Here is a 19,084-nt window from a genome sequence, read left to right as displayed (position 1 = left end):
ATACATTTACCATACTAAAGAATGAGGAGTATAATTTTTGTTTTTAAAAAAAGCCTTTAAAAATATTTAAATTCAAATGTAACAACTAAAGTTGTTTTCCAAAAACTGTCAGTTTGAAGTCATTCATTACATGGTGATTTCTCTTTAATGGTTGAACTGGGTATTTATTATTTCTTTTTTTATCATAATTCATTTAAGCAGTTATGTATTAGGGAAAACAGCAACAAATAATAAAACTTACGAAAATCAAAAATTACAGACACGGTTTTTGCACCTACGGTTGTAATGCGGGATAGTCTTCATCAGGGGTAAATATGTTTCGTTCAGTTGTAGCGACATCTAGTAGCGATAAGGAGGAACTAGGTTGAATTTTGTTTCCAACATTTGCCGCTTGAAGCGCTAAATATATAAAAGAGAAAATGTGTTTTTTACTCCGGACTCGTGGACAGCCGGTCTTGTGGTACAGTCGTCAAATCGTACGACTTAACAACATGCCCGTCATAGGTTTAAACCCCAAATAGACCGTGCCGTCATATGTAGGGCTGACTATCCTGCTATGATAGGGAGGGGGTGGTGGGGTAATCCAAAGGTCACTGAAAGCCAACCCCACAAGTGGTACAGGCAGGCCTTGACGGACAACCGTTGTTGAGCCAGAAGAAGAAGAAGAAGAAGTATTGCACTCTAAGTAAATAAGATATGTAGTTTTTCAAACAAAAGCAATTGTTTTCATTATTTTACATACTGTCACAAAATCAAAGTAGGTTAACGATAAAATACAAAAAATACAACAAGCTAATCCTAATTGTTGGGTACTTTTTTGTGTGGTTTTTGTGTTTACAAATTTTTCGAACGTTTAAACATGCTTCATTTGTTCGAAGCTATGCCTATTCATTGTGTACAATGGCTTTGATGTTACAACAAACAGAGTAATGGAAATGCATAACTTCAAATTAGATTCTAAATGTATATGTTTATAAATTGGCTATCCTTTTGTGCTACTACAACCTGCATTAGAGCGGTATTTTTTCTCTTTACTTTCCCACTTTACGCACGCTTCATCAAAGATTGTCGCGATAAACAGGACAATAAACTTGCAGTCGCAAGGAGTTTTTAAACCATAAATTGTCCTACTGTCTCTGCCCGCGCGCCTATTCACCATTCAACCGAGGTTGGATGATTTGAGTTCATCAGATACCGTAAGCAGAATGACGAAAATTTCTGCGTTTTTCTTCTCTCTTCGCTCATCACTCCTACTGCACCGCCGAGCGTGAAGTTTGATGAAAAATCCACCAACCATCCGTGGCTCAGTTTGGCGAAACGACAAACTTTTCACCAACCCACTCAGGCGCGACAATGGCCACGAACGATCAGGTCACTTTGGGATGAGGGTGGACCCTTGGTGGGCTTTTATCTAGCTTTGGGCGGGGGTTGAGTTTATTCACCGTAGAATAGACAAGGCAGGTTCGTTTCGTGTGGCTCAAAATTGCATTGTGTGGTCGTGCTTTTTTGTGTGTATAGATATTAATTCGAATCTACGAGAATGCAATCCTTGAACAGAGCGCCACGTTTTTTTGTTCACCCACAAAGAGGGGAAAAGAAAAGCAAGACAATGGTTGGGGAGATGATTTTTCGGCTTCCCTTTGCTCGTCAAATATTTTACGCCTCGTTTAACGCGAAAACTTTGATCAAACAGGACGTGCGCGCCCCGGTCACAGGCCGGCTGGTTGTAGATAATACTCGTTGTGAATTTTCGTTCGGTGGTCATGTTTTTGGGGCCGCCGTTTCTTTTACCTCTTATTTTTCGCTGGGCAAAGAGTCCCAAAGAATAAAAAAAGAACCATCTCCTCCACTGTCTGTCTTGTGAAATTCGTTGTGTGTGTGTTTTTTTGCTTTCTCGAGCGAACGAGGAGCTTATCACTGTAGACGACATTCGCGGTGGCGAATAAATGTCGCACTATATCGCGCTGAAATCGTCCCGATAAAGGAGGAAGCCCTTTTGTCTCACCGAAAGGGGAACCAAACCGCTCATCATAAAAACTGATTCCCATTGGGCGGGCGAGCAAAAAGTGAATCCGTCAACATGTTCCACGCTGCCCTTGAGCGAGAGCGGCCACAATGGCCCTGGTGCTTTGGTATAAGCGCTCGCTATGACACAGATTTATGAAAAGCTTACCCTTTTTTTATGGGCGGGCAGCAATCGAAGGCAAGCACACAACAGCGCCCCAGAATCATCTAGACAGAATAGAAAACTCTCGCGCCATTTTCGTTGATGAAAGGATGAAATAAATCTGCAGAGTGAGTGAGAAAAAGAGATCAGAAAAGAAAGAAAAGCAATAAACAAACGGCCACGACCATCAAAGAGGGCAAACATCGAAACGACCGAAAAAATGTGTGAACAAATCAGACAAGATTGATCGGAATCACTTCCACTAAAGGGAAGCGTTTTCGTTTTTTTTTGCTTCTTTCAGCCCTTGCCAGATTGTTTGGTATCTTCATTGCAAGCATTCGGCTCAGCTCAGCCTCAGCGCCACCAGGGAGCAGTAGAAAGGATAGAAAAAAGGGGCACAAAATTAAGAGCTCCATCAATAAGCAATCAACCGTGTTGAGATGTTCCAGTGGTTGGGAAGATAATATGTTCGTGTGTATGAGCAAAAGTGCAAAAAAATCGTATAAAGATGGATTTAAACTGTTTGAAAATCATGTATTTTAATTATATAACCTTACAATAATGGTTCATCAATGAATATATCTTGAATAATATGCAGATACGATTCAGGAGCTACTTAACAAAAAAAAAAAAAAAAAAAATCAGATTGTCGACCCCTGATACCGCACCGAATCAATGGAGTGGATTTTTGTTTGGTGAATGAGTCTGCCAGTATCTTTCATTTCCATTAGTTGTTGCTTGCATGTGGAAAAACGGCATGTGTACGGCCTGTTGTATCGTTATTTGCTTTCTCTTATGATATACACTGCCCAAAGCAAACCGTAGGAAGCACCCATTCTTCAAAAGATCCTCCCAAACAGGACCAATAAATCATTTCCGTTGCGCGGTTCAGAAATTAGATTTGTTGTGCAATGCAAATTGCATACTTTGGGGCGTTGTTGTAACAATGAAATAAAAATGCCTAAAAGTATGCAATTATTTTAACAAAACTTACCTTCCAACAGACTTTGCCAAGGTTTAACTTGCCGCAGCTTACAATTCTGTCACCTGGAATGTTAACGTAACGATGACTTTCATTTCTCATCGTACCACTAGTCGAGCACCGTTCTAGCAAAAGGCTCAACAAAAGCAACTCTCAGGATGAGGATAGTAATCGGAAGGATTTTCCCCATGGCCTACGGTTGGATCGATTTGAGTAATGAAGAGGGCGAAAATGCGAAGATCGAAATCCAGCCCCGTTCATCAATCGTTCAATGAAAACGTGAAGACAAAAGCACACACAAAGCATCGTGCTGGAGACGATCGAGACGATGATATAGAGTAAAAGTGGCTGACAATTGCCCTTTTTGCACTGGTTGGCGTAACACAAGCCGGCCTGTAAATCTATTTACAGTAAGATTGAGTTACTTGAAGCGATTAAGCACACGCAGACACGCAGACACGAGGCGAACAATAAGACGCTAATGCTTGCACGATGTAAACAACATTTTCCAGTCCAATTTTGGAACGTGTTTTCTGCCAACGTCAACGTCAAATAGAAAGTTTTACTCTTTCGCTGCCTAGTCAGGGCTTCGAAAATAAAGCAATTAATCTTCGGCAAACACTGATCGGTCGCTGAGCAACAGCGAGTCAAGTCAATTATTGGGAACCGATTTTGGCAGCTACTCGGTGACTTAAAGCACGCCTCGGAAAGAGGATTACTTTCCCGGCCAGCTAGGATACGGCACCTTGATTTATGCTATAAACGAGCATTCCTATGGTCGACTTTTCACAACTTCCACTACTCCAAACAGCTAACAGTACTTAATTATGCCATTGGGATTGTTTTGATCTGGTAGCTTTCTGGCTGGATGGAGGAACGGAAGGCGTACGGTAGGATGGTTTAATTTAGCATGAACTATAACGCTTGAACACGTGGCAAGCGATCAAGATGAAGTGGAAGAAGTGTTCTTGCCAGTGCATGGCTGTGAGGAGCCGACAATGGGGAGCAAAAGTTTCCATGTCTCTGATTACTCCCCGTGCCGGTCTGTGTATGAGAAAGTACAGCATTCGCATCATCGAACGCCTTAACGTGAAGCGGTTGCAATGCCAAGCTGTGGGCGAGAAGTTGGGGTGCAGTTTTCATGATCATCACCATCAAGTTGTTGTGTTTATGGCCAGATGGTACCATCCAACACAACACAAACACACACACACTGGGGCGGGTGTGCATGCCTGTGCTGTGGTCTTTTTGCAGTGAAATAATTGCATTTCTTCACACAGTGTAGCAACGGTAGCTTGTTGGAAGTTGGAAAAAGCGTTATCGTAAGGACAAAAGAAGGACGTACGGTGAGATGACCCAAGTGACTGATTTGCTATAAAGAAGCGAAAAACAAGATCATAATAAGTTGATTAAGTTGGAGCAACAAAATTACCTCTTTTGTAAATCGCGTTCGCAACAACGCCTGAATGTATGCAATGTACAGAGCAAAAATACCTTAATACAATTGCACTACTCTTTTTATTTAGGTTTGGACACTTGGGAAGCTTACCGACCACTGTGCAACGTATCTTTATGTGTTTCTTTTGTATGGGTTGCTGTTGCAGTGGAGCTTCAAGTGATTTCTTTCTTAGCATTATCGCTGTACAAAGACACTGTTCGTTCTGTTCGGTGCGGGACGATTGTCCTTCTGCTCTGTACCGTATGAGTTGAGCGATAACCAGCATTTGGTGCATTCTTCTGAACGTCAAGATGCAGGAGTACAGTTCCGAAGTGCCGACAAACAATGGTCACATTTTAAGTGTATTTCTTCGTGCGGCAGAGGTTTGATTTAAGCATGAACATTTGTTTCGTTCTAGCCGGGCGTTATGAAGTAAAGTTTCGGCGAAGAGCATTTCATGTGATATATAATTCTATATTTTTTGCTTTTTTGTGTTCAAAAGCTAGCTCACGAATGTGCAATCACTTTGAAGAATTACTACATTTTTTACGTTTCATATCGCGAGATTTTAGATACGATATCATAGTGGTACATTTTTGAGAGATGAGAATTACAAAGATTCATTAGTTTTAATGATGATACTGGTATGAATTTTCTGATATATTCATCAACATAAAACACATACATGACTTGTTTCAGACTCAACCATCAACAGTGTATATCACAATATTCATGAGCAAGTGTAGCGCATAAGAATCCTTTTTGCTATGGTTATTATATTGTGCCTATTTTTGCTCCGACCAACACTACAAACCTCTGTATAGGGAGTCATTACTACCCTTGCTGCGAGAAAAAAGGGTCAGAACTGCTTGACCCTTAACCTTTCGGTTATTTTGGCCACTCGCCCTACAGTGCCTTGTCCAGCCTGCTGAAGTAATGTATGTTGCTAGTGATTTATTCAGCTCCCGTTTGACTTGATCCCATCACTGCCGTGACACGAGGATACGGAGGCCGCCTAGCGGAACTTAATATGCGCCACCAAAAAGACAGACAGGCGACCAGCTAACCCAGCTTGCCCACGCAGGACAACAGCATTACGGTGAGTTCATTTGTGTGTGTGTGTGTGCGTATGTACAGCGAAACGCGCCGGTGGAAGCATGAATATTAATAAAGCAGAATTTGGAACGCCCCGAGGAGAGACCGGTTTCGGGGTAGAGAAAAATTAGATGAAAACACCAGTAAGAACGTGTTCTTTCTTCTGTCCTGGGGTAGCAGGTACTACATACTGCTCCGTAAGCAGATCGGGGAGATCTCGACCGGGTACGGTATAGTAAATAGCACGAAGGTCTTGCCCTGAATCTCACAATGTTGTGCATCTACGCTGTGCAAGCTCGTTCTCTCGTTGGTGCATAACATCCCGTTGATGACGGTCTATGGAAAGTGGATGTGTGTGTGTGTATGTTTTAAATTACCATTCATTCCGATCTCGGTCACCCGCGTTGAGGTGAGTTTGCCCAGAAGTGCATCCCGTTTCACAGTGGCGTTTGCAACCCATGGCTTAGTTGCATAGCAGCAGTCACGTGAAGGCATTTGATAAAAGTAAGTTCTGTCCTCCCGTGTCTGATAAGCAAGAAGTACATTTGTTGCAATACGTACACACGGGTAGAAGTTTGTCCGAGTTCATCTGATTGCATTACAGATGGAGAGCAGCGTTTTGTGTTTTGGTTTGGTATTTTGGGCATGCTGAAGCTGTTTGGATGTACAAACTGAGACTAACTTTCGCTAAACGTTTGGTGTTTGCGTAAAGAATGATGGTGCGTTGTTGATTTGGCGGAATTTGTAATACGATTTAATGCGGTGTACCTCATTCAAGCATCATTAGTGGCATTTTGTTTACCTCTTTTTAAATTCAATTCGTCAGCTTGTAACATTAAACATTAAAGAAATCCTCAGACTTCAAACTTCGAAATCATAATGATTCTTACAATTTAGTATCTATATAACTGTAGGGTTTTTAGGACATTTAAGTGTCATAAGCAATGGCTGAACGGTTCAATAGTTCTGCCAGAATTTGAAATAATGTATGGAGCTAGTTATATTTTATCCAAATCTTATTTTGAAAAGTACTCTTCCCTTAACATGCAGCTTGTTTCAGTAATGATATCAAGTCTCTCTAGAATTTTTATATTTCAATCTTTCTATCTGTCTTTTTTCATTCAACATACACAATCAAAACAGATGATTAAGGCATCTTCCTATTCGTTAAGGTATGTAAATACAACTTCCAAAGCAACAGGACCAACTCTACGTACAGTATTTCAAACATGAAACTCGATCCAAGTTTACTGAACAAGTTGAATAGCATCGTGATGACGTCTTTGAGTAGAAGGCAAAATACCGCTTTAGAGTAAAAGCTAAAGCAGCTTACAGTATAAGAAGATGAGCCTTATTCAACACGTGTCATTGTTCTTTTTTTTTGCAGGAAAGAGTCACCAATGTTACAGCAGCAGCCATAAGCAGACAAATCATCCTAGGCACATTCGGCTCGCATTCATTCACAAGGAACCACACACAAGGAAACGGTCTTATTACATACCGAGGCTTAACAATTCATCCACCCCAGCAGGCACACAATCATCCACCATGACGGTGATCATTCCGAAGGGCCATTATTCATCGGTGAATTCATTAAGATTTTGCATAGCGTTGTACCGCTTGGCAAAAAACCCTCGTCAACCACCGGAAGCCCAATAATGTGCAAATAACGAAAGGAACCGAACAATTGGTGTCTTTGTGTGCTGTGTGTTCGGAATTTTTATCCCACCCGAACGTTCCTTAATCCGATGGTCACTCGGCTCCGGCCAGTGGAAGATATCCCTTTTTAATTTAATGAGGGATTTATTAGCGACCTAATCCATACGATCATCCACGAGCTGAGATGGGTTATCCACACAACATTGCACAAAGAAAGGCCCAATTGGAACGTTCCGGCAAGACGATAAGAATTGTAGTGTTTTTTTCCTATTTTGTGGAGCCATAAAAATAAGAAAAATGAAATGATACCCGATTTTAAACCAAAACTTTCGATGGGAATTTTGGGTACCATTACCGTAAAAAATGTATTTCCAAGAAAATGTCTTCATAAGGAGCAAGTGTGTGTGTGGAATCACCATCATTTGCTTTGAGTTAAGCAGAGCTACTCGAGCCACTAGTCGTTCTAGAAGAATGAAGCAGAACACATTGCTTGAAAGAACAAAGTTTTCCTAAAGCTTTCCACCGAAGCTCACAATCTTCGATTCCCTATATCGGCTGCCGGAGGCAAATTCGGCACAAAGGAGCAGTCCTGCAGCTGTTCCCACCGTGGCCGAAGCCGAACCGAAGGTAAAGTTTGTAAAATGGTAAAGTTTTCGTTCTTCATTTTTCCACAAAAGCGAGGGAATGGGTAACGCCTGGAGGGCAAACTTCAAGCGCGTAAACAGAGAACATATGCGAAGTTTAAGATCAAATCTGTTACAAAAGGCTCCAGCCGATGGTATCATTCGAAAGTTATCGTTATTTATGGTGAGAGAAAGGCGGGTTAAAAATCCCCCTCTACCAGCAAAGAATGCAGCCACAGATAACATAGATATGCCATTAAAATAGACATTTCTACAGCCGCCAAGAGTGTTCGATTGTACGCTGCTCGTAATCTTCACGTTTGCGCTCGGAAAACGTGAAACCCTCTAATCAAAGAGCGGTAAAAATAATTAACGCAATCGCAAGCGCGGTGTGCGTGTGGAAATGGAATTAAGTTCCAACTTGAAACGCGTTGCGATAGGAACCCCAAGAATGCCACTCCCGATCGTGGGCGCTAATCGATAGCTGAAAAGTAATAAAATAATCCTCGCTGCTCGACTGCTTTACGAGCACTGGCAGTGGTCTTGCTTGCCGGTATTCGAATGTTAATTTCTGCATCATTCGTATAGGGTCCAGCCCCGCTGGAATGCATTTAGATGGCAGGCCGCCCTTAAACGATGGCCCTGGAAGCAGCAGCATAAGTATAAACCACTCGGCCCATGATAGGCACCGGGTCGGTTGCAGCGTCATAAATCAACCTCCCATCAAGTGGATCCCACTCTCATAAACACACAGCGAGCGAACGTGGACAGGGAGCGATTGCAAACGTTTGCCCACCGATATTGGCTCTTTGGTTTTGCGTTCCCGTTTGGCAACGCAACACATTTCGCACAATCGTTCAGCTTCCGACGGTGCTTAGCCTCAGTCAGGCCGAAGCCTTAGCACAGGAAGCCGGCGGCTTTACTGCACCTTCAGTGGAGTGCTTTTTTTTGAGTGGCTTTTTTATTATGACAATATTCAATCTCAACCCCAAAGCCACTTGCCGACAACGAAAGGGGAAACAAACCGCGTTGGAACCGCAAGCCGCGTAGTTGCAATTAAAGACTTCATATCTCCATTCAAGCACGGGCGGCTGTCACAACGGGAACCACACCATCACGGATGGCATCATAAATTGTTCCCTTCACTTGCGGTCCTCTCTCTCTCTCTCACCCTCCGTTAACCATCCTTTGTGGTCCATTGTTTGGGGAGGTCCTCGCCTTTTGAGACGGGACCATCGTGTCGCTGCACCATTCAAAAGACTCCATGTGATGTAGGAGGCGGCATCGGAATCGTCGTTATAAAGCGTCCTTGCCGCTGGGCACCGGTTTTGATGCCATAATCTCTATCATGCACGCACACACATACCACACACACGAGACCACATATGGCAAGGTATTCAGAAGCAGCACGTAGTAAAGCTGGTGGATTAAAGCGATTAAAATGCGTGCGTGCCAGTTGCAATTAGCCAGGATTCTCATCTTCGCCTCGAGAGATGAGAGCTTCATCCCGACCAGAAGGGCGGTTTCTCGATCCGTCGTCAGAGAACGATGGACCCAGTCCGGGTGATAGCAAAAAGCTTTTTTGATAAGCGCAGCTTGAAGTTGTTAGGAAACTCCCAGCCTGTTGTGTGTGTGCGTTTGTGTTGAAATATGTCATAAATCATTGACGCTGGTGATGGTGGCGTCTCCCTTTTCGGTTTCGCTTTCCCTCTTTGGAGTTGAGTTTAGAGCTGCTGCTGCTACTGCTGCTAAAATGAATGGTTTCAACTCGGCCGCAAATCGGGGGCCGATTTTGCTCGATGATTTGTGAACGTGCTGGCGGATGGTGGGTTTTGCCTGTGACTTCGATTAATGGGAAGACGGGCTAGTTTGGTGTTTGGCGTGTTGCCGCTACATAATGCATAATGGATGTTTGTTTAGGGTTGCTGGTGATAGCGAAATAAGTAGGTATATTGTGGTGTTGGTTGTACGATGAATGGAATGCAGTGTGCTCTGTTGCTTCGTTTCCTTTCTATTCGGAGTGAGAATAGTTTATGCTACAGTATTGTGGAAGCTAGAATGTGGAGTTAATTATTTTTTTTACCCATTGCATTACAGAGTTGTCTCCTACTGCTGTGAATCGAATCATTCATCCAAATCAATTACTTAAATCAAGTGATCCAATTTCTACAATTTGAGCTAGAATTAAACTCCTGTGTTAAATTCTTGTGATTTAAAGTCATTTAAGTGAACATGATAATCTTTCTTTTTAAGCCAATTTAGAAATAATTTTACTCGTACATTTCAAAAATATCAGTGAAGCAATGATTTCAAGACTCGAGCAAATTGCTCATTGATAATAAGAAATTCAGAGAGCACAGATTACAATTACGCCTGAATGTATGCAGTGCTAACAAATGTTTATTTTTAATTTCTGTTAAATTTTTAGCTACTTTTGTTTCATACTTGATTGATTTGCTGTAATTAATTTGAATTCATTTTATTTTTATTGTATAGGTATGAATTCCTTTTTATTCTCCTAATACTTAACTGAAGCTACTTTAATTTGGTTATTAATTGGATTTTAATCTTACCAATCAGCTGTATGCTTCATATGAAACACGTCGTAACAAATAGCTTCATTTTGGATTTCTTCCAGAAAACTCATCGTACCTTTCCTGCATCATTTGACAACAGCTGATTGACCAATCTTTAGAGCAACCACGTCTAATCACGAAACACTTCTTTCTGCCATTTTATTCCTGTTCCCTCATTGTAGCATTTCGTTTCCCTTCGATCGTCTGTGCCTACAAAATGATGCCCAAACCGTGCTTGTCGTTTTCCTTCAACGCCCTACGATGACACACACCGACACCGCACACCGGAAAGCGCATTTTCCAAAACCGGATTGTACGGTTCTCCGCTCAGCATCGAATGGTGTCGCATCACGACGTCTAATTTCCATATCGAATTCCTATGCAAATTTGGCTTCATTTCTTCACTTCATCGAAATCGGATCGAGATCGAAGCAGGCGCGCGTTGGTGTCTCAAATGAGCAGGCTTACGGGGGGGGGCGAATGAACTTACGGATGGTAGCATCTTCCCTTACTGTTTTGGAGGTACGGGTTCGGGATACGGGACACAACCAGGACACATGCAGGATGTCACGCGGACGGTTGTCTAGCTGGCTGGTTAGTTGTGCAAGCACGTTGTTTTGCGCTGAGCAGCTCATTTCCATTTTATTAATCAATTCCAGGCCACGTAAGCCACAGCGGATGGGAAGACAGAACAGGACGAACACTAAATGAACACTGCTGCCTCTTGTTAGCCGGTAACAAGGAACCTGATTTTCCCTGTACCAAAGCGTGATGGTCAGCTTTAACAGACCGGGAAAGTTGCCTTTTTTCCAAGGTTAAGGATTTTTTGTTTGCTATTCATATTTCCACGCTGCAACTGGCTACACGCATTTGACGGGATTTCGTGGAATTCGAATAGAAACAGAAATGGAAAATTCTTTTCATCGTGGCTCTTTTTATCTGTGTATGCAATTTTTTCAATTTCCCTTCGAAATGAGTGTTCCTCTCAACGGCTGGACTGAAACGATGCATACAATGTCGAGTCAAAATTGGATCGTTTGGAAATGTTTTCCGCATCGATTTTATCGCCCTCCACTGGCCTTCACTTTAAGGGACAGAAATGTAATTAAAAAGCTTTTTCCAGGCGGGGTTCATTCTACCCTTCCAACGATTGGAAATGATTATGTTATCGAAATTCTTCCGACAAAATTCACTTACGATAGATACTGGCTGGCGTGTGGTAACACGAATAACTTACACTAGTTTGGAATGTGTCCCGGGTTTCGATGGAAAGGGTCGCAAAATCTTTCTATGATTGCTTCCTTGCCCCTTTTCCGGTCCGACTCCGTTCACGATGGGATCGAAAATTGATTCCACCACAGAATGAAGCAAAGCAAATTTGTTCCCGTGTGGGTGTGGGCTAAAACATACATTAACCCTCCGGGGTTTTTTTTTTGTCGGGAAGGAAAATATTGAGCTCACGATTAAGAGAGAAAAAAAGAAGTCCAGCATTCCTAATCTCCATCTGCATGGGCAGAACCTAACTGACCTAGACCAAACGCTGACCAAACTTTGGGACACGATGGGTTCGGGGAAAAGGGCTACAAATCCTTTGGTGTGGCGAAGGACAAGCGAAGTAAAACACTGGACAGACACTTGCACGATCGGCCTAATCCTGTTGGTTGAAGACACACACTCACATAGAAGGCTTAACAGTGTGGGTGTGCCAGTGTGGTAAGGATTGTTGTAAATTGAAAACGTGCCCGAGGAAAAGGTCTTTTTTGTTTGGTCGGGTTTGAAGGGACTCATGTGCCGTAGGAGGTTGTTTTTGGTTCCGTTAGAAGATGAAATAAGCGAACATATTGCATTGTTGTAGTAAATCGGTTTGGTCTACTTTAGGGAAAGAAGTTATAAGAATTCAATTTGAATAATTTAAGGAAAAGTTTATTTTCACAAAATGTTGTTTAAAATGCGTATAGATGTAATCATACATTTAGTAAAGAAGTAATGGGTGTTGTGCATATTTTTATTTTTAGTTTTTTTTTCGGTGTGATGATGGTATTCAATAAATTACAGGACGGTAAGAACAGTTCTTCTTTAATTTGTCGTTCAAAACATGCACACTTGTAACAAATAGTGTAAAAAATATTTAAAAATGTAAACACGTATGAATTGTTCAATTTCTCTGCTTTTCAATATGATTGAATTAATCCTTACTTAATTATATTCAAACTAATAGTGGTTTATGGTTAACACATGAACAGATTTTTAGATACCTTCAATTAAATTAAGAGTTGAAATAAGATAAATACTATTAACATTTCAACCATATCCTTCATCTATTTTTTGTTGGATTCTGAGTTTAAAGGCAGAGAAAATAAACAAAATTTGAAGTATGATTTTTGATACCTTTTATGTTCATGAACATTTTCCAAACCTTTGGTGGAAGTGGTGTAAAAAAACGAGCAAAAAACCTTATCTACGGAAACCCTTCACAATCGCATATCACATCGGAAACGGAATCGGAAAAGATGAGGAAAAGATTAGTTCCAGCTTTTCTTGCGTCCTCTCTACCACCCCACATATCCCACCATATCTCGTGACCAGATCGATATTCTTTGGACTTGATCCGTGGCAGCTGTCAGACGCTGCTTATCACAAACACACACACACACACCGGCACACAAATCCTTCCACTCTGATCCTGTCATTCTAAGCCGTCCCCCCTTTACTGCTACGATGATTTCCTTCCGGACAAAATAACAAACCGTAAAGAACGGCCTTCAACCGGCGGGCGGGTTTGTCACTTTCTTATCATATTGCTGGCCTAAAGGGGCATATCTCTACATCCCACCACATCAGGCACACCATCAATCCCGATTGCTCATGCGATAAGGAAAAGGAAGGACGATTCTGACTCTGGTCTGTCTCAGTCCGTCTGTCACGAGTGGCACGTGATGAAAGAATCCTTCTGCCACTGCTGCTGATGCGGCTGCCAGATCATCACAAACGGGTGACGGCCGCCGACACGCGAATGTCCTGCGGTGATTGTGTGCTTTTTTAGGGTGTGCTCTAACGCATAGATATCGTACGGATGGAGTGTGGTGATTCACATCTTCTTTTTTTCCTTTTACCCAGGATGTGGATATCAGACTGTGGCCACTGGAACCATCGCTGGGATGGGAGATGAATTTTTGGTGCATAGTGTTTGAGCTATGCTCATCTGTACGACTTGACTCGCATGATGCAATTGAGCTGATTTGGTCGGGTTTTTTAGGTGTGTATGTACAGTGCATACAGTGCATGATGTGGTTGGTGTTTGGGGTTTGAGGTTTTGTAAATGCGATGGACGGCAGAAGCTTTACGAGCTCTGGATCGCCACAGGTTTCAATTTCGATAGAAGAAAAATGCAACGAAGCGGATGAGCCCAGAATCAACAAAAACCGGTGTCACTTTCGTGATTGAAATTCATTTCAGTTTGCTTTTCTTTACGTTTTGGTTGGCTTGGAACATGGTTGAGCATAGAGAAACATTACCGTAAAGAGGCTTAAAGCTTGTTTATTTTTATTTAATGAAACAAAATGATGCCATAAGCATATAGTTTGAAAGAGTTAAAAAAATAAATCTATTATAGCTGAAAAGGTGATTTATTGATAAAAAAACACAAGTTGATCTTTACGATACTGTCTTTCAAACACCTATTTCTTTTATTGCTATTTCTTACCTTTACCTCTACCGGTACAATAGCACCGATAGTGCTACATTCGTCCAGTATCATTTGTATGTTAGATTGCTCCCCAAACTATATCTTGAAAGTGAAAGAGGCTTAACTATTACAGTCTCATGCATACAGCACTTTTCCACTCATCCGAAGGTATGTTCCACACTCAGCGTTTGGTGAAAATGTTGATTACATCCGTTTGCAACGATGCCATTCCGTATGCAAATGCAATCTTCTACAATACGTACCGACTGGCTTGCAACTCTCACCGGTGCGAGTGCGTTAGATTATGTTAATGAAAAAATGCCTGCCCTAGTATGCTGCTGGCATTTGGCCATCATAAATCACTCGCATTACATATGACCCATTCTCGAGTGCGACGCTAAGAATAGCAAACACACCAACACTCACCAGTGTGTGTGAGTGTGTACAATCTATTCTGATGATCCCAAGCGTGATCTCCTCTCGTCCGTATCGTTGAATGGACAAATATTTCTCCAACTCACACTACTCACACATAGATACAGTTTGGAAGGAATTTCTCTTCGCAACAAAAAGCACAGCATGCATTCAATCTTGACCGAAGTGCACTTTTTGGTTGTGGAGGAAATTCTACTCACACTGCTGCTGCAAAAAGGATCCGGTGGAAATTTATATGCAACGATAAGGCGATAAGGAGCATTGCCAGAGGAGCGATGATTTACTTGGAAGGAATTGTTCACCATCGCACGTAAACAATCAACGGAAGGATGAAGATACAAGTGTACAAGTGTTAGGCATTGGGTTGATGAAGTACAACCGGCTAGGAGGGATATCAATTTGTGGTGAAAGCTTTTGCCAGTTGAGTTTGAAAAGAAGAAAAAATAAATAGTTTTAAACTATCTCCTAAATAGTGTTTTAAATAGATATTTATTTATTGGTAGAACTCATCATACAAAAGCAATTCAAACAGGTACGACCGAGCGTGGTGTATGAACCATTACCTGTCTTACCTTTGGTGGTTTTTGGTTTGTGTTGTACCGAAGTAAAAACCCCTCTGCTAAGGGTAAGATGGAGCTAGATACTTTGGTCAATGTTTGTGGTTGGTTGAATAAGTAAACCAACCCACAATGCACACACATACACATGCAACAAACGAGGTATAAGCTCGTGCGAACGTGTAAGTTGACCGAGCAGAAAATCCTTCAGTTGTTTGTCAAATGTAAACGAGGTTCGGTCGAGTGTGGATTTGACCACTGCTTGTTTTATGCAACCAAACATAGATGGGGATTTATTGTGAGATGCAACACGACATGGTTCGTGCTGGATGATAGTAAGCTACTTGAACGTGTGTATTTAATAAAAAAAAGATATTGATTTTGCACCAATAACCATAATGTAAATACAAGCACGCAACGCTCTGGACAAGATGTTTCACATGCTCTGGATGATCGCAAACACAAGGAATGGTTTGAAGATTGTTCACAAACAACCGGTAAGAATGTTATCATTCTTGTACATCGATGTGTTACGCATCGTTTATCAGTGATGCTGTTTTCATTTTAAATTCACCGCAGGTCGACAATATGCATGAAAATAAGTCCCTCGCAGCCTAGCTGGAATGTGGACACCAACATTCCAGATGGAGAGCTCAGTGTATATATTTTTTATTTTAAATTTCTGCATTCATTAATCGAGCTGAATCAGGTTTTGGCATTGCTGCGCATCAGTCACGGGTAGCAATGCTGACAGCCCTCAAACCCCCCGAGTGACGGGCGTAATGCGCTGACGGACCATTAAGATGCGCCGGCCGGCCCGCGCTTATAAGGCATTAAAATAGATGTTGTAATTGGTTTGAAATACGTGAAATGTTTCTATTTCTTGTGTGCATGGTACTTGCCTCTGCATGCAGCGCTGGTGACGAAAGGCGGGCTGCATTAATTTGGACTTTATGGTGAAGCTGCATTCTGCATACTGAATGATTGATGTGGAATTAGAAGCGTTGAGTTTGAAGGCGAGTTAGTTTTGCGCTGTGTGTGGTCCAGCGTTGGAGCAGGTTCGGTGGGAATTAATTAAAGAGTGTGAGAATTAGTGACAGGCATGGTTTGTTAGAAAAAGTCTAGTACTCTAATACTCCTTAATGGGAATTTAATTGTGAGATGGGGAAATAAAATTCCACTTGTCTTTACAGCAATCTTCATTAATTAGTTCCGTTGATTTTTAACATGGTAGCAACATTTTTGACCTTCATAACGTTTTTGTTCTTAGCATACTTATACTGAATATAATTAGGTACCCGCAATTAATCTTTTGGGAGTTTGTTGATAATTTGTCACCTATTCAATGAATTATTTTTTCTAAGAAGTTGAATTTTAAATCTTTTTTAAATTTGAGTTTCATTTCTCCCCAACATCTATTTAAATTGTTTGAGTCAATATTTTGACATTTACAAGAACGATGTCCCTTTTTTACATGCTTCAATCAAGATAACTCAGTCTCCGTTAGCGTAAGTTGTCATGTTCCGGCAATTGCTTCATGAGTAAATTAATCTTTGTACATCGTTTAATCTGACGTTTTGACATTTTGCTTATCGTGTTATTTCCTTTTCGCCTTGCTAACATTGCACCACTCACTCCCAGTCAGAGTGAACTGTGGTATATCCAAGAAGAACCGCTTGAAACGGCCGTTACAAGAGCGAGGTGCATATTATCGTTTTGTAATTGTTTTCTTTTATTGCAATCCCAACACAGGCAGGCACACGGCACATTGGCATCGAATGCATAATTCATCTTTGCAGCAGAACAGTGCAGTTTACGCTTTTCCCGCGAATCGTAACGGAACCGGCTTTGGTTTTGCTAGCTTGTTTTTTTGTTCCATCCAAAGGCCGAACGCAGTCTGTATGAATTGTAGCTAATTTCTCAACACCGAGCGGAACAGGAGCCGGTAGTCCCCGTTGTGTGATAACACGCGAACGGCTGGAACCTGTCATCGGCCTTGCTGGGGCAGGATCAAATATCATACCTCCCTTGCGTGTGTGTGTGTGTGTGTGTGTGTGTGTGAAACGGCTTTCATGGTGGATTTTATGTTTCATTAGCACTTCGCTGACGGACTCGCCGGGTGCGGTTGATGGATTTCAGCGCAATTTGTTGTTTGCCGACTGGGTGAGAGCGAGAGAGAAAAAACCAAGCGAGCGGCGGTGCGTTCATCCGGGTTAACCGGTCGGTTTGGCGGGTTCGATTTCCCGGCGAGCGATCGATCACACGCCCGATCATGTGAAACTCGATAAGACCGTCGATGGGGGTTCGCCGGGATGGACGTTAGCAAACAGGAACTTTTCGCTCGTTCGCAGTGGAATGGAGGGGAAAAAAAACTAGCAGCTAACAAGCGTGGCAGTGTCAGCATGAAAAACAATGGAAAATGTAAAACCCGCGAGAGCGGGGAAGAAATATCAGGTGGAGAAGACAAACTGTCGCGTAACGGCTGGGCTGGTCCGGAAAAGGAAATTTGTTATTGATTAAGTTTGTCGTTTTTTCCCGTTGGAGTCGATTTTTCACCAAACGAGTAGGTGAGTTAGTGTTTGGAGAGAGGATGAAAAGGTCTTGCCGGTTTACTGATACCTTTATTTGGCATCACGTAATAGATTGGTCAGAAATATTTCATACTTTCGAAGTCGCCAGCAGCATGCAAATACATAACAACTTTGCTTTTTCCGTACTTTCGCAAATGTGAACAATTTTCATTTGGAAAACCAACCATGAAAACATTTAATGTTCTAGTTTACTATCCTATAAATTACCGGAATGTTTTCTACTACATCGTCTGCTTTACCCGTGAATGTAAAACACTTAACATCCCAGACAACACTCAAAAAAAAAAACCTTCATGTGCAAAACAAAAAACAGTTCAAGAGACAGAGCGCTAAAAAAAGCAAACGTTAGGTACACGAAGTCCTTTTTCGTCCAATAAGCACTCAATTAAAAATAATAGCGACAGCACAATGACCGCGACTACGGTAAGTGGGTGAAAGCAACAAAACAAAAAAAAAACGGTCCCAAAACTGAAAAGCAAAAGAGCACACTCGACTACACCCAGCCGCACAATAGACGGATGCAATTTATATTTATTTATACATGCATCGCTGAGTGAACTGGCGCGCGGTGACTGTGACACGCATTGCAATGTAAGTAAGGTTGAGGGTTGCCCACCCGCCATCTTGGGCCGGCGGGGAGCAATACCGAAACCCGAACGTCCAGAAATTCAGGCCAATATCGTTGACTTTGTTCTTGCACTGCACTTTGGTTGCAGCGTTGCAGCTAGCCAAGAAGAGGGAGCACTGTCTCGCGCTCTCGACTGTCAGCCTTGTCTAGTCACGCTGATGGACTTGACGCGCTCGACACGGGGCAGAGGGTTCTTTAACAATTCAAATGCGATTCGCGCTACTGTTGGCTGTTGTCTGTTGGTTTGTCTTTTGGACTGGAGCTGGACGAGTGTTGTTCGACAGACTCGCCTGCCCTGTTCGGAACATACCGCAACACGACCTGCTCGCCCAGTAAAGTTAAAACTTGTTGAACGCTGAAAACTCATGTCCGTAACTTCCTCTCCTCACACAACGCCACACGCCACCGAGGCGAATCGTTACGGCAAATGGCCACTTTCGGCTTTTAGCAAGTCACTGCATAATAACGTTCGCTTCTGCTGGTAGCCCAAACTTTTAGCACCCGCTATGCAAATCGACAACTTTGGATGGGTGTGAGTCGGTGTGCGGTTTTTTTCTTCTTCTTTTGTTCTCATTTTTCCCCAACCAAGCTGGGTCAAGCTCGTGCGAAATGGGTCTCGGTCGGGTTCGGAAAATGTCCGCTGCAGGG

This window comes from Anopheles coluzzii, chromosome 3 (assembly GCF_943734685.1).
Source record: "Anopheles coluzzii chromosome 3, AcolN3, whole genome shotgun sequence".
In the NCBI taxonomy this organism is placed as follows: Eukaryota; Metazoa; Arthropoda; class Insecta; order Diptera; family Culicidae; genus Anopheles; species Anopheles coluzzii.
The sequence above is the reverse complement of the archived record's forward strand: the minus strand, read 5'-3'. Positions refer to the sequence as shown.